This window comes from Zingiber officinale, chromosome 1B (assembly GCF_018446385.1).
Source record: "Zingiber officinale cultivar Zhangliang chromosome 1B, Zo_v1.1, whole genome shotgun sequence".
NCBI classification, from domain to species: Eukaryota; Viridiplantae; Streptophyta; class Magnoliopsida; order Zingiberales; family Zingiberaceae; genus Zingiber; species Zingiber officinale.
Window position 1 is genome coordinate 98,612,271 of NC_055986.1, and position 16,204 is coordinate 98,628,474.

Genomic DNA, 16,204 nt, shown 5'->3' on the forward strand with positions numbered 1-16,204 from the left:
TATAAATAACTAAGTGGGAGAGGGATTTTTAAATAAATCCCATGGTCTCCATTACTGGTTTGTAAGTGATGCAAACAAGCTTGCGCGTTGGCTCTGAGTGCCTTCCTCCATAACGGATGAGCTTGTTTGTGGATCACTAGAACAGACTTCCATTTTTGGATGACTATAGGAAGTTAATTAAGAGCGTGTGATCTTCCCCAACGGAAGGGGCATAATCTTATTAATGGACTTAGTGTCAAGTAATGGTATACACTTAGATACATCTAATAGTATCCTCCCCATCGGAGTCACTGCTATTATTTGTGTGACCAAATGAAACCAACTATTAATTTGTCATAAAACTAGGTTGACAAGATAATAAAATTAAAGGGTTAAAACCCCTCTTACAAATGATTGATTTTGTATACGTCCACACTAACGTGGCATACAAAATTAACGGTGTTTGAGATAATTTTATTTGTCATAAAGATACGATTGACAAGATAGTTAATGGGTAAAATCCTCCTTTTATAAATGTTGAATTTGTATACGTCCACACTAACGTGGCATGCAAAATTCACGGTGTTTGAGGTGTTGGTAAATTTAAATAATATTGTTTGAGGAATCAATGTTATTTTAAATTCAAAGAGTTTTGACCAAATATTTGATCAAAGACAGATCAACTATTAATTTTATTCATCATAAAGTAAAGTTGACGAGATAATAAAATCTCCTCTTCGATTTTGTATACACAAAATTCATGGAGATTTTAAGGAGTTGATCTTGACCAAATGTTTTTGTGATTCTTAGGATGTTTGTCAATCCCTAGTAGTCATACTATAGAAAAAGACTTAGTAGTCCCAATTGTAATGATTGGAAATAGGACTTGGACATTAAGGTAGACTGTCTTCTTAGAACTAAGAACAATTTAGGTGTATTTAATTCATTAGTTGAAACATGTCTAGTGGTGTTATCTACCAGAACCTGGAGTGTAGATACAAGATGCCATTAATCATGTCTGCAATTCATTGCAGGGTTTCAGGAAAAACCCCACAACTAAATGAAAGGTAAATCACCATCCACATGGGCACTACTGTAAAAGTGGTAACTGTTGCAGTGGGAGATGTTTATCCTTTGATAAGAATAAAATATGGATTTTAAGTAATTGTCTTTACGTACCAAGTTTAGAAAGAACCTGATTTCAGTTTCTAAACTATTATAGATATTATGTCTATTTTGATAACAAAGTTGTTATCAAGAAAAATAGGAAAGTTATCTATTCTGGTATGATGGTTGACAATTTATAATCCAATAACTCCCACGATGCAACAAATGGAAATTAGTAACACATCTTCTAATTTTAAGAGAAAGCAACCTTCGGAAATGAACCAATTATATCTTTGGCATCTAAAGCTAGGTTATACTTGAGTAGGATTCATTGGTAGTGATGAATGTTTGGGTTCATTGGTAGTGGAAATCTTTCCAACTCGAGTCTTACTTGGAAGAAAAATAACCAAGAAGCTTTTAAGTCCAAGGGTATGGAGTCAAAGATATGTTGAAATTGGTTCATTCTGATTTGTGTGATCCTATGACTATCCAGACAAGAGGTAGTATTGAATATTTTGTCTAATTTATAGACAACTATTCAAGATACAAATAAATTTACTTAATGTACCGCAAGACTAAGTACTTTGATTAGTTCAAAGAGTACAAGGTTGATGCGGAGGAATAAAGTAAAAAGTCACTATGGAAGATCGTAGTGGCAAGTACCTCTTGAGAGATTTTAGGAGTCACTTATCAGAAGTTGGATTTCAATCCTAACTAACTGCATCTGGTACACCCCAACAGAATGGTGTAGTAGAAAGAAGGTAAAGAACTCTTATGGAATAATTAGATAGATGATGAGTTATTCAGAAAGTTACCAAATTTGTTTTAAGGATAAACTCTGAAAATGAAAGTGAACATAGTTCCTTCCAAGTCATAACTCTCTACTCATATAGAATTACTGAATAGGCGTAAGCCTATTTTGAAGCATATTCGGATCTGGGTAATCTAGCACATATGTTAAAGAGAGATAATGATAAGTTGGATAGGAGTTCACTTGTTTGTAAGTTATCCTAGATAAACAAAAGTAGGTTTATAGTCTTAAAAATCAGAAAGTCATTGATAGCATCAATGACTGATTTTTAGAAAAGGACTATATAATGAACAACATGCTCATAAGTAAATTTGTTCTTAAGGAAATAATAAAAGACATGTCTAATCTAGTACCAACTGTACAAGATGAGATACCATAAGAAAACTGCAACACGTATCACAAATGATACACAATTACAGAAAATGCCTTGTCATAGTGGGAGGGTTGTTAAGCAACCTTAAAAGATTCATGTTTTGGGAGAGTTTTTGAACTCGATCCTTGAAGGACATGAACCTGATCTCCGGACATATGACGAAGCACTCCAAGATAAATATGAAGCATCTTGGCAAAGAGTAATGAATAATAGAATTAGAATATATGTATTCTAATTAAATCTGGAAGCTTGTAGAACCACCAGGTGGTGTAAAAGCCTTTGGGAGTAAAAGGTCTATAATAGAAAAAGAGGGATAGACAGGAAGGTAGTAACTTTCAAAGCAAGGCTTGATGAAAAAGGAAACTTTTTCACTGGTAATCATGCTTAAGTCTATCCGGATTCTTTTATCTATTTGGCAAGAGGATGTCAAGACAGCATTCCTTAATGGAAGTCTTGAAGAAAGCATCCATATAAAGCAGCCAGAAGAGTTCATTGCAAAGGGCTAAGAGCATCTTGTGTGCAAGCTCAATCAGTCTATGGACTGAGGCAAAGCTTCAAGGTCTTGGAACATCCGGTTTATCAAAGTAATCCAGATCTATGGATTTAGTAACCAGATAAGTCTTGTGTATACAAAAGGTGTGATGGAAGCGTGGTGGTATTTCTTGTACTATACGTAGATAACATTTTTGGTAGTTGGAAACAATATCAAAATGTTGTCAGAAGTAAGGGTATGGTTGTCCAAACAATTCGATATAAAGGACTTGGGAGAATGTATATATTCTTGAGATCAAAGTAATAAGGGATCGCAAGAAAAAAATATATTTTACTTATCTCAAGCTTGATACATCGGAAAAATCCTTGCTCATTTTAAGCATGCAAAACTCCTAGAAAGGTTTCTTACCTTTTAAGCATGGAGTGTCTTTATCTAAAGAGATGTCTCCGATGACATCAAAGGAGATTGAGGACATGTAGGCAGTTCTTTATGCTTCGGTAGTTAGACAACCTAATGTATGCTATGCACGAGATCAGAAATCTGTTTTGCCAAGGACATAGTTAGCAGATATCAAAGTAACCCTAGACAAGGACATTGGACTGCAGTAAAGCATATATTAAAGTACCTTAGAGGAACTAGAGATTATATGCTAGCTTACAAGGCAGTTAATTTGGTCCTTGTGGGTTGCATGGATTTTGACTTCCAATCAGATAGGGACAATAATAAGTCAACCTCGGGGTTTTGTGTTTACTTTAGGAGGTAAAGTCATAACTATGAAAGAGTGATAAGCATAGGTGTTTTTCTGGACTCCACCATAGAAGCTTAGTATATGGCAAGCCTCTGAGGTAGCCATTAAAAGCTGTATGACTCAATAACCTCAAGATAGATTTAGATATGATTTCTGGTTTGTCCAAAGATTATTACAATTTATTGTAATAATGTTGGTACAGTAGCAAACTCGAAGAAACCATAAGTCTATAAGGCAAGTAAACACAATAGAGCGCAAGTACCACCCAATACGAGAAATCGTATAAACGAGGAGAAGTTGTTGCTGCCTAGATTGCATCAGGTGATGACCTATTGATCCTTCCACTGAGGTCCTTAAGGCAAGAGCTTTTGATGGGCATATTGAAGGATTAGGAATCAGATGTATGGTAGCAGATATAGCAGCTTAGTCTTTTAGTATAAGTGGGAAATTGTTAGAGTGTATACTAAAAGCCTAGCTTTTGGTATAAACATTTATCTAGAAATAAGAATCACATTGGTCAAATGTCTACATTTATGATAAATGTAGTTGTTCAATTAATTTATATTGTAGATAACATGGTGTGTGGTGTCACACACAGAGGATCATGTTATCAGTACCTTATAAATTATAAACAGTAACTCACGACCATAATGGAAAGGAACAAACCATTGGAAGGTCGTAGTGTAATTAGGTATTACTTTATCTTAACTATATAATTACACTAGTACACTTAGAGTGTATTGAGTAGGACCATTTGAGGTCGTTTCTTTTATACTGGCTTTATAAAGAAACAAAGACCTCGGTTATTATGGAAGTGTGTACTCTTAATCCTAATATAATAACAAGCACATATATTTGATATTTATTTCTTTAATTTATCAATGGGTGAGATTTAGTTCGATAAATCAATAAGCCCGATAAGTTGGGAAATGATATCACTTATAGTGTGTGTTGTTGATTATAGAAGGAAACTGTGTCCTAGAGATACTAGGTTGATAATGTCCTCAAGAGGAGCTCATAAGGATTGTCATGTTAAATCCTGCAGGTGGACTTAGTCCGACATGATAATAAGGTTGAGTGGTACTACTCTTGGACTTAGATATTAATTAAATGAGTTGTCAGTAACTCACTTAATTAGTGGACATTCGATATCTTAAACACAGGGAGACTAACACGCTCATAATAAGAAGGAGCCCAAAAATGTAATTTGGGATTGGTGCGGTAGTTCAATAATAGTTCTCTAGTGGAATGAATTATTATTGATAAAATTAAGTTGTGTGTTCGGGGCGAACACGGGATGCTTAATTTTATCGGGAGACCAAAACCAATTCCTCCTCTCGGTCCCTATCGTAGCCTCTTATTTATAGAGTACTATACCCACCTATACCCACCTTCATACCCATGTTATAGGGGCCGGCCAAGCTAGCTTGAGGATCAAGCTAGGGCCGGCCAAACCATTGGTTCATGGGTGGCCGGCCCTAGCTTGAACCCAAGCTTAGGTGGCCGGCCCTATTTAATTTTAAAAGAATTTTAATTTTAAAATTTTCTTATGTGAAAGATATAATTTATTGAAGAGATTAAAAATTAAAATATCTCTTTTATAAGTCTCTACAAAAGATTAAAGAAAGAGATTAAATCTCTTTCCTTATTTGTAGATTAGAAAGGATATTTTATTTCTCTTCTTTATAAATTATTCACATGTTGAAAAATTAAAATTATAGAAATTTCTTTTTATAAACCAATCATAAAAGGGATAAAAATTATTGGAGAAATTTTTTATAAAATTTCTGGAGACAAATTAGGAAGTTTTAATTAATTAAAACTCTCCTTGTTTTGTTTTAAAGTGGCCGGCCATTGTGTTTAAAAGAAGAAAATTGTTTTAATTAAAATAATTTTTCTTTACATGGCAAAAGAATTAAGGAAATTTTGTAATTAAATTTCCTAATTTGCCTAAGCCAAGGAATATAAAAGAAGAGGTGAGGGTGCCTTCATGGTGAACAACCTCTATTATTTCTCTCCCTCTTTTCCTTGGTGTTGTGGCCGGCCAACCTCTCTTCCTCTCTTCCTCTTGGTGGTGGCCGAACCTTCTCTATTGGCTTGGAGCTCTTGTGGTGGCCGGATACTACTTGGAGAAGAAGAAGAAGGAGGAGAGAAAGCTTGTATCCCTTGGAGCTTGGTTGGTGTTTTGTTCTTCGTCCTTGGTGAAGCTTCTTTGTGTTGGCCGAACCTAGCTAGGAGGAGAAGAAGGTGCTTGGTGGTTTCTCATCTCGGAAGATCGTTGCCCACACAACGTCCGAGGTTAGAAGAGGAATACGGTAGAAGATCAAGAGGTCTTTCTAAAAGGTATAACTAGTAATTTTTCTTTCCGCATCATGCTAGTTATTTATGGAAATAATACCAAATACAAGAGGCTTACGATTCTAGTATTTCGAATATGTTTTCAAGTTGTGTTCTTTTGTTTTATTTTCCTTGTGATTTGATTGTTCTTTTCGGTTAACCTAAAGTTATTTTAGGAAATTAAATATTAGATTTCTATAAAAGGTTTTGTCTAGTCGGTGGTGATTGCTCCCATATCCAAGAAGGCCATGTGCCTCGCCACGTCAGTACTGGAAACCAATTATGGAAATTAATATTTAATGAAATTAATAACTTAAGGTGATTTGGGTCGAACGTGTTAAGTTCCGCAGGAGATCCAAGTCAAAACCTAAAAGAACAAATAGATTAAGTTTTGGATCAAACGTGTTAAGTTCCGCAGGCGATCCAAAATTTAATTTAAAAGAACACATGGTAGCTAGGAAAAGGTTCAGACCTTTGTACAAAATTTTTGTACAGTGGAACCTCTAGGCTTTCCGAGTAGCAACCAACACAGACGATGTGCCCGTTCGGAATGCACGGAAAGGAAAAGCACCAAGAAACAATGATTTTCCTGAACGAATCAACCGATAGTTCTCTCAGGGGATTCTTGACGATACAGTACCCCAACATTACACCCCATTGACGATCGGGGAATACAATAGAATGACCGATCCGGATGACAACCTGACCAAGTTTGATAACGTTGTCATACTCTATCAGTACACTGATATAGTGAAGTGTCATGTCTTTCTCACCACCCTTTCAGGATCAACGCAACGCTGGTTCAGGCAACTATCGATCGAATCAATCCACAACTTCAAGGACTTCCGAGCGGCTTTATTGCATCATTTTGCTAGTACTCATCGTCACCAAAAGATGAGCGTTAATTTATTCGTGAAAAAGCAAGGGCCTAAGGAGGCACTTAGGGACTACATCAAGTGGTTCAACCAGGTGACCATCGATATTCCATCGGTCTCCTCGGAGATATTAGTGTCTTCTCCCAGGGGCTTACCGAAGGGGAATTCTTCTGCTCACTCATCCGGAAGCCGCCAAAAGACTTCTACCACCTGCTCAGGCATGCCACTGAATATATAAAAATGGAGGAAGCCCAAGTGGCGCGAAGGAAAGAAGCGCCTGTCGAGCATATTATTCCTCCTGAACGGTTGCCAACCACCAATCATCACCCACCAAAAGGTCCCCAATCAGGAGTAGCACAACCACACCAGGAGAGCAGAACGCATGTCGTGTAGCACGTAGCAGTAGGTCGACCCAAAGCTGTAAAAGGCAGGACTTGGATGTCGTTGTTTTGCTCGTTTCATCTATTAGCGACACACAACACTCGAGACTGCTATTACTTGAGGCTGATTTCCAGCCGACCGGCTCCTCCAGGATACCATCATTGCTCACCAACTCCCGATCGATAACATCAACGCCGGTCAGATGGGTAAAGAGAAGAAGAGAGACCAACGGATGAACAGTGCCATCATCAACCTTAATGGAGAAATAACACAAGTACCACCCAAGCTTCTACTGAGCGGAACAAGCTCTTTGCTCAGGAGGAGGAAAACTGAAGCAATGTTGCTTGAAGTGAAATTAGAATAATCACCGGGGGCCCAACTGTCAATGATTCCATCCGAGCCAGGAAATCACACGCTCGGTGATTAGAGATACATGTTGTGGGATACAACAAAGAGAAGGTCAAGGGACTAGAGATCAGTTTTGGCTCTCAAGATCTAGAGGGGGTGAAGATCCCTCATGACAATGCCTTGATCATCCATGCAGTAATAGCTCAGCTAACTATACTATTCATTGAATTTTTGTTAGTATAGGTAGATCAGTGAATATAATCTTTAAGAAGGCATTCGACCAGCTGCAAATCGACGGGAGTGAGTTGTAGCGCATGACAACTCCGCTGTTTCGCAGGCAATGAAGTATTGCCGATCGGCCAGGTTCAGTTGGCTATATCGCTCAGAGGAGCCTCTCAAGAGGACCAGGACCACAAATTTCATTGTGGTGGATGCGTCATTTGCCTATAATGTCATATTGGGTTGACTGGCCCTAAATGAGTTCCAAGCTGTTGTGTCTACCTTGTAACAAAAAATAAAGTTCTCGGTGGATAATAAGGTGAGCAAAGTCAAAGGCGACCAGTTGGCCGCTCGAAGGTGCTACGTCGAGATGGTCAAATCGGAGGCAAGGGTCACGTGAAAGATCCAACATTTGGAGGTGAACACCATCACAGAAGAACCTCCCGCACTGATCTATGGTGAAAAGGCGGAGGTCTAGATCCATCCTAGCCAGTCGGAATCCACTACATTTGTCATCATCGACCTGATGGAGGAGAAGAAGGCAGAGCTGGTCACCTGTCTTAGGCGAAACCATGATGTGTTCTCCTGGTCGACACATGCGCTCCTAGGCATCTCACCAAGCGTGGCTCGACATGAGCTTTATGTCTAGCCGGACGCTCGACCAGTGAAGTAGAGGAAGAGGGACTTTAACTCGGAGCAAAATCAGATCATCCAAGCGGAGATAAAAAAGTTGCTTAAAGCTGGTCACATCTGCAAGGTACAATTTCTGAGCTGGTTGGCCAATGTCGTGCTAGTCTCCAAGCCGGGCAACAAGTGGCGAGTCTCTATTGACTTCCGAGATCTAAACAAGGCATGCCTAAAGAAATTCTATCCCCTACCCCGAATTGATCAAATGGTGGACTCCATGGTGAGTAGTAAGCTGATCTGCATGCTCAATGTCTATCAGGGCTACCACCAAGTGCCACTCACCCATGAAGATCAAGAGAAGGTCAGCTTTATCACGGCTGATGGGACATATTGCTACAACATCATACCAATTGAATTGAAAAACGCCGGCACCACTTATCAAAGATTGATGAACAAGGTGTTCCGACGCCAGATTAACCTTAACATGGAGGTATATGTCGATGACATCTTGATAAAATCTCTCCGACCCGTTGACCTTTGCGCAGATATCGTAGAAACCTGTCAAACTCTAAGGGTATACAGAATCAAGATGAATCTGAATAAGTGCCTGTTTGGAGCAAAGAGTGGCCACTTTCTGGACTATATCATCACTGAATGGAGGATCGAGGTGAATACAAGAAAGCTGAAGGCGTTGCAAGACATGCCCCCTTCTCACAACTTGAAGAAGGCCCAACAGCTAACTGGATGGAGGAGTCACCCGTTCTTCAAGGTACTATGTCGCGTGACGAAGTTCCAACGGGACGCGGAGTGTGACAAGGTTGGAGGAGCTCAAGGAGTATCTTACCTCCCTACTTGTATTGGCAAAACCCAACGTCAGCGAGCCACTCTAGATTTATTTGTCATCCACAGAGCATGCCATTGGCTCAGCGTTGGTGCGGCAAAACTACTCTGAGCAACATCTGGTGTATTTTCTATGTCATATATTAAAAGATGCAGAACCCCGCTACACTAGTCTCGAAAAATTAGCGTACACGCTAGTGCTCGCCGCTCGGAGACTTCATCCATAGTTTCTCTCACATCCGATCATGGTGATCACCAACACCACACTAGAAAGAGTTCTCCTTAACCCAGAAGCGTCCGGACGGCTGATCAAATGAACCACCGAGCTTAGTGAATTTGACATACAATATCAACTGCAGACGGTGATTAAAGCCTAGGCCTTAGCTGATTTTGTCATCAAGGTCCAGAACGCCGAGTTGGATGTGACTTGGAATATATATGTAGATGGTTCATCCACTCGGAAAGGTAGCAGGATCAGCATCCTCTTGATATCACCGTGGGAGGGCAGGATGCAATTGTCTGTACAGCTGGATTATCGGGCTACAAATAACGAAGCCGAATATAAGGCCCTGATGGATGGTTTACAGGCATCTCGACATGTAGGAGCCAAAAGTGTCCTCATCCACTCAGATTCTCAGATGGCAGCTCAGTAGCTATTGGGCACGTTCGAGATAAGTAACGTCGGCTCAAGGTATACACCGAAGCTTTCGAGAAGTTGAAGGTAAATTTCCAAGAAGTGGTATACAGAAGATCCTCCGGTCGGATAACCAGGCCGCTAATGAGATGGGTAAGTTAGCCAGTTCATTATTGTTGATTGTCATTGATAAGCCAATCAAACAAATCTAACTGGTGGCACACATCAATAAGACGAATGGAATAACCTTCCCGAGCAACTAAAGGATGCCACTGATAGAGTTCCTTGAAGGGCGTTGGAATTCTGTTCTGTTTAAATTTTTCGTACAAAAAATTGTACAAGTACAAAACTATTCCTAGCAACCCGCACGTTCAATCAGACATGTGTTTGATCAATCAAGTAAGTTCTTGAATGATTAAAGCACACCTTGATTGAAGTACAAGATCGCTAGCCTCTTGTGTTGGTATTCAAAATCGATATCCAAAATCGACACGAAGAAAACAAAACTAGATACGCAGTGGAATTAAAGAACTAGTTGTACCTTTCTTCGTAGCTAAAGACCTTTTGATCTTCTGTCGTATTCCTCTCCTCTTCTTGGACATTGTGTGGGCGATAATCTACCAAGATGGCACCACCCTTCTTTGCTTCACGGCTAAAACGTCGGCCACAAAAGGAGTCTCTAGTATGGGGCACCTTCTAATCTTCTTCCTTCTCTTCTTCTTCCTCTTCTTTCTCTTCTTCCCCTTCTCCCTCTTCTTCCTTTTCTTCCTCTTCTTCCCTTTCTTCAAGCCGTCGGCCACCAAGATGAAGAAGTGGTGCCGGCCACCAAGGAGGAGGAGGGAATAAGGGGCGCTGGCCCTAAGCTAGGAGAGGGAAAGGCCGCCTGCCACAAGGAGGAGGAGAGGGGGTTGTGCCACTTGCCCTAGGAGGAGGAGAGGGGGCGGCAACTACAAGGAGAGAAGGTAGTTATGGAATAATAGAAAGTTAGGTTTTAAGGGCCACATCCTACTCCTTTTTATAGACTTGCCGTCGGTTACAAGGAAAGTAAAATTAACAAAATTTTATTTAGAAAAAATCTAAACAAACTAAGTTAAGTTAACCTAAACCAAGTTAAGTTAAACCAAACCAAGTTAAGTTAAACCAAACCAAGTTAAGTTAGACCAAACCAAGCTAAGTTAAATCAAACCAAATTAAGTTAAACCAAACCAAGTTAAACCAAACTCGGTTATGGAAGGGTGGATGTAAGGCTTTATATATAGAGGCTACAACAGGGACCTAGAAGAGGAATTGGTTTAGGCCTCCCGATGGGCTTGAGTTTCCCGTGTTCGCCCCGAATACCCAACTCAAATCCATCAATAATAACACATACCAGTAAATGATTATTATTGAACTACCGCACCAATCCCATATTACAATATTGACTCTTTCTTATCATGAGTGTGTTAATCTCTCTATGTTTAAGATATCGTATATTCATTAATTAATTGATTTACTAACAACCCAATTAATTAACATTTGATTCCAAGAGTAGTACCACTCAAGTTTATTATCATGCTGGACGAAGTCCACTTGTAGGCTTTACATGATAATCCTTATGAGCTCCTCAAGGGGACATCATCAACCTAAATAATTAGGACACAGTTTCCTTCTATAATCAACACACCATATAAAGAGTACTATTTTTCAACTTATCAGGCCTATTGATTTAACGGATAAATCTCACCCATTGATAAGTTAAATAAATAAATACTAAGTATACGTGCTTGTTATTATATAAGGATTAAGACGATGTACATTCATAATAACAAAGGTTCTGTTCTTTTATATAGTCAGTATAAATCGAACAACCTCAAATGGTCCTGCTCAATACACACATAGTGTACTAGTGTAATTTTATAGTCAAGACAAATTAATACCAAATTACACTACAACCGTTCCAATGATTTGTCCCTATCCATCTTGGTTGTGAACTACTATTTATAATTTATAAGGAACCGATAACATGATCTTCTGTGTGACACCACACACCATGTTATCTACAATATAAATTAAATGGACAACTGCATTGACATATATATAAATATAAAATGCAGACATTTGACCAAATTGATTCTCATTTCAAAATATTTCAAAACAGATGTTCATACAAAAAGCTAGGCTTACAGATGTTCAAAAATCAAAGTTTTAGTCCTATCAAAAGATAAATAAACATCTCCCACTACAACAGTCGCCACTCTCGTAGCATTGCCCATGTAGATGGTGATCTCCCCTTCATGTAGTCATCGGGTTTCCTAAAACCCCTACAATGAGTTGCAGACATGATCAGTGGCGCCTGTATATACACACTAGGTACCGGTAGATAACACCATTAAACATGTTTCGACAACTAATGAACAAGATATACCTTTATTGTTCTCCTTTCTGTGAGGACAGTCCATCTCATTCAAATAAGCCATCATCTTGAGGATATGATCCCTTACGGGTGTTCCCTCTGTCATGGTGGTCGTCATTGAGTTTCTCATGGCCTCCTGCCTGGTAACCCGATTCTGGTATGCGAAGAGTTCCTTGAGATTGAGCATCATGTCATAGACAGTGGGTAAGGCCTGATGCTGATGTTGCAGCACATTTGACATAGAAGCCAAAATGTAACACCGCGTCATCTCATCTGCTTTGACCCATTTCCTATGTCTCTCTATCTTCCCTTCACTAGAATCCTTATCAGGCATGCTAGTACAGACCTCAAGAAGTACGAACTTGTACTTTTTAACGGTTAAGACAATGTCCAAGTTTCGTTTCCAATCAATATAATTGGGACCAGTAAGTTTGTTTTCTTTTAAAATAGCAGCAAGAGGATTGAAAGCCATTTTGAAATCTTGAGAATCACAACATAAAATATTTGGTCAAAATTTTATAATTTAAAATAATATTGATTCCTTGAATAATATAATTTAAATTCACCAACACCTCAAAATACCGTGAATTTCGTATGCCACGATAGTATGGACGTATACTAATTCAAACATTTGTAAGAGGAGGTTTTACTCATTAATTTTATTATCTTGTCAACCTAACTTTATGACAAATAAAATTAATAGTTGGTTTGTCTTCGGTCACACAAATAATAGCAGTGACTCCAATGGGGAGGATACTATTAAATGCGCTTAAGTATATACCATTACTTGATACTTAGTCCATTAATTAGAATTGTGCCCCTTCAGATGAAGAAGATCATACAAACCTAAATAATTTCCTATAATCATCCATAGAGGAAGTTTGATCTAGTGATCTGCAAACAAACTCATCCGATATGGAGGAAGGAACTTAAAGCCAACGCGCAAGTTTGTGTATGCATCACTTACAAACCAGTAATTGAGACTGTGGAATTTATATAAATAATTCCTCTCCCACTTAGTTATTTAAAATCGAGGAATTTTAACATGCACACACATCACACATGCACACAAGCACATAAACATAGCATATAAAGGCAACAAATATGAAAATAAATTTCCAACTATTGTGGCCTCATCCATCGCTGTCCTCCGTATGCCACCAACCCTAGCTGCCGCCAATCCTAGCCAGGTGAGGAGGAGAAAACCCAGCCACCAGCCCTAGGGTTTATGTCATCGCGTCTATCTTACTTCCTTGTTCACCGCGCCTCCGATCCTCAAGGTAGCACCAGGCATAGCAAGCCGCAACAATAAGAAATTAAAAAATTACATTTATCGATCCTATATTCCACGAAGGAATGTACATGTAATCTAGATCGATTAAAATGTAAAATAAACTAATACAACTCCGGCTGTATTTAATAATTACAATCATGCACACACAAAATACCCTTGACATGCCCATGGGTTCAAATCACATACAAACACAATAGGCCATAATAGTTGGAACTAGGATGCCTGCAACCACAGAGTTAATCTATTTTGCATATCCTACTATTATCCTGCCTAAATTATATATGAATAGTGCATAATTTAACCAAAAACCAATCACATAGAGGTAGAAAACCCTCTCTGATACCAATTGTTGGCGCTAGGAATTCAGTTCTATTTAAATTTCCAGTACAAAAAATTATACAAGTATAGAACTATTTCTAGCAACCCGCACGTTCGATCAGACATGTGTTTGATCAATCAAGCAAGTTATTAAATGATCAAAGCACACCTTGATCGAAGTACAAGATCACTGGCCTCTTGTGTTGGTATTTTAAATCGATATCCAAAATCGACACGAAGAAAACAAAACTAGATACACAGCGGAATTAAAGATCGCTGACCTCTTGATCTTCTGCCATATTCCTCTCCTCTTCTTGGACGTTGTGTGGGCGACGATCTACCAAGACGACACCACCCTTCTTTGCTTCTCTTCCAAAACGCCGGCCACAAAAGAAGTTTGTATGATGGGAAACCTTCTAATCTTCTTCCTTCTCTTCTTCTTCCTCTTCTTTCTCTTCTTCCTCTTCTTGCTTTTCTTCCTCTTCTTCCCTTTCTTCAAGCCGCCGACCACCAAGATGAAGAAGTGGCGCCAGCCACCAAGGAGGAGTAGGGGATAAGGGGCGTCGGCCACAAGGAGAGGAGAGGAGGTTGTGCCGCCGGCCCTAGGAGGAGGGGAGGGAGCAGCAACCACAAGGAGAGAAGGGAGTTATGGAATAATAGAAAATTAGGTTTTATGGGGCAGATCCTACTCCTTTTTATAGACTTGCCGTCGATTACAAAGAAAGAAAAATTAACAAAATTTTATTTAGAAAAAAATCTAAACAAACTATGTTAAAACAAACCAGGTTAAGTTAAACTAAACCAAGTTAAGTTAGACCAAACCAAGTTAAGTTAGACCAAACCAAGTTAAGTTAAACAATACCAAGTTAAGTTAAACCTAACCAAGTTATGTTAAGTCAAACCAAGTTAAGTTAAACCAAACCAAGTTAAACCAAACTCGGTTATGGAAGGGTGGATGCGAGACTTTATATATAGAGGCTACAACAGGGACCTAGAGGAGAATTGGTTTAGGCCTCCTGATGGGCTTGGGTTTTCCGTGTTCGCCCCAAACACCCAACTCAAGTCCATCAATAATAACTCATACCACTAAAGGATTATTATTGAACTACCGCACCAATCCCATATTACAATATGGGCTCCTTCTTATTATAAGTGCGTTAATCTCCCCGTGTTTAAGATATCGTATATTCGTTAATTAAATGAGTTACTAACAACTTAATTAATTAACATCTGAGTTCAAGAGTAGTACCACTCAACTTTATTGTCATGTCGGACTAAGTCCACCTGCAGGGTTTACATGATAATCCTTATGAGTTCCTCAAGGGGACATCATTAGCCTAAATAATTAGGACACAGTTTCCTTCTATAATCAACAACACACTATATAAAGAGTACTATTTCTCAACTTATCAGGCCTATTGATTTAATGGATAAATCTCACCCATTGATAAGTTAAAGAAATAAATACTAAGTATATGTGCTTGTTATTATATAAGAATTAAGACGACACACATCCATAATAACAAAGGTTCTGTTCTTTTATATAGTCAGTATAAATCGAGCAACCTCAAATGGTCCTGCTCAATACACACATAGTGTACTAGTGTAATTTTATAGTCAAGATAAATTAATACCAAATTACACTACAACTGTTCTAATGGTTTATCCCTATCCATCTTGGTTGTGAGCTACTATTTATAATTTATAAGGAACCAATAACATGATCTTCTGTGTGACACCACACACCATGTTATCTACAATATAAATTAAATGGATAACTTCATTGACATATATATAAATATAAAATCCAGACATTTGACCAAATTGATTTTCATTTCAAAATATTTCAAAACAGATGTTCATACAAAAAGCTAGGCTTATAGTATACATCCCAACATTCCTCTGATCGGGCATCACACCAGCTGATCAGGAGGAAGCTCATTTGTTGAAAAAGAGGGTCAGGCGGTTCACTCTGATTGTAGACCAGTTATATAAAAGAACTTTCTCAAGGCCACTGCTCAAGTGCGTCGGATTAGAGGACATTGAGTGCATCTTGCAAGAGGTTAATCAAGGCTCCTGCGGTAGTCATCCAAGCAGTAGATCATTGGCCTAAAAAAATCATGTTGGCGGGGTACTTTTGGTCCACATTGTAAGACGATGCAGCTCGAACGGTGGCCACTTTCTTGTCATGTTAGATGTATCATAACATTCAGTACCGACCTACCAAGGAGATGAAAGCATCCACGGTGTCTTGTCCATTCGACCAGTGGGGCATGTGTTGGTGTTGCAAGGTTGCAAACATAGTCCCATATTGAAAACACATGGGAAAGATCATGGGTTTATAAAGAGAAAGATATCTCCATTGGCATGAGGCCTTTTGGGGAGAGCCCAAGAGCAAAGCCATGAGGGTCTAGGCCCAAAGTGGACA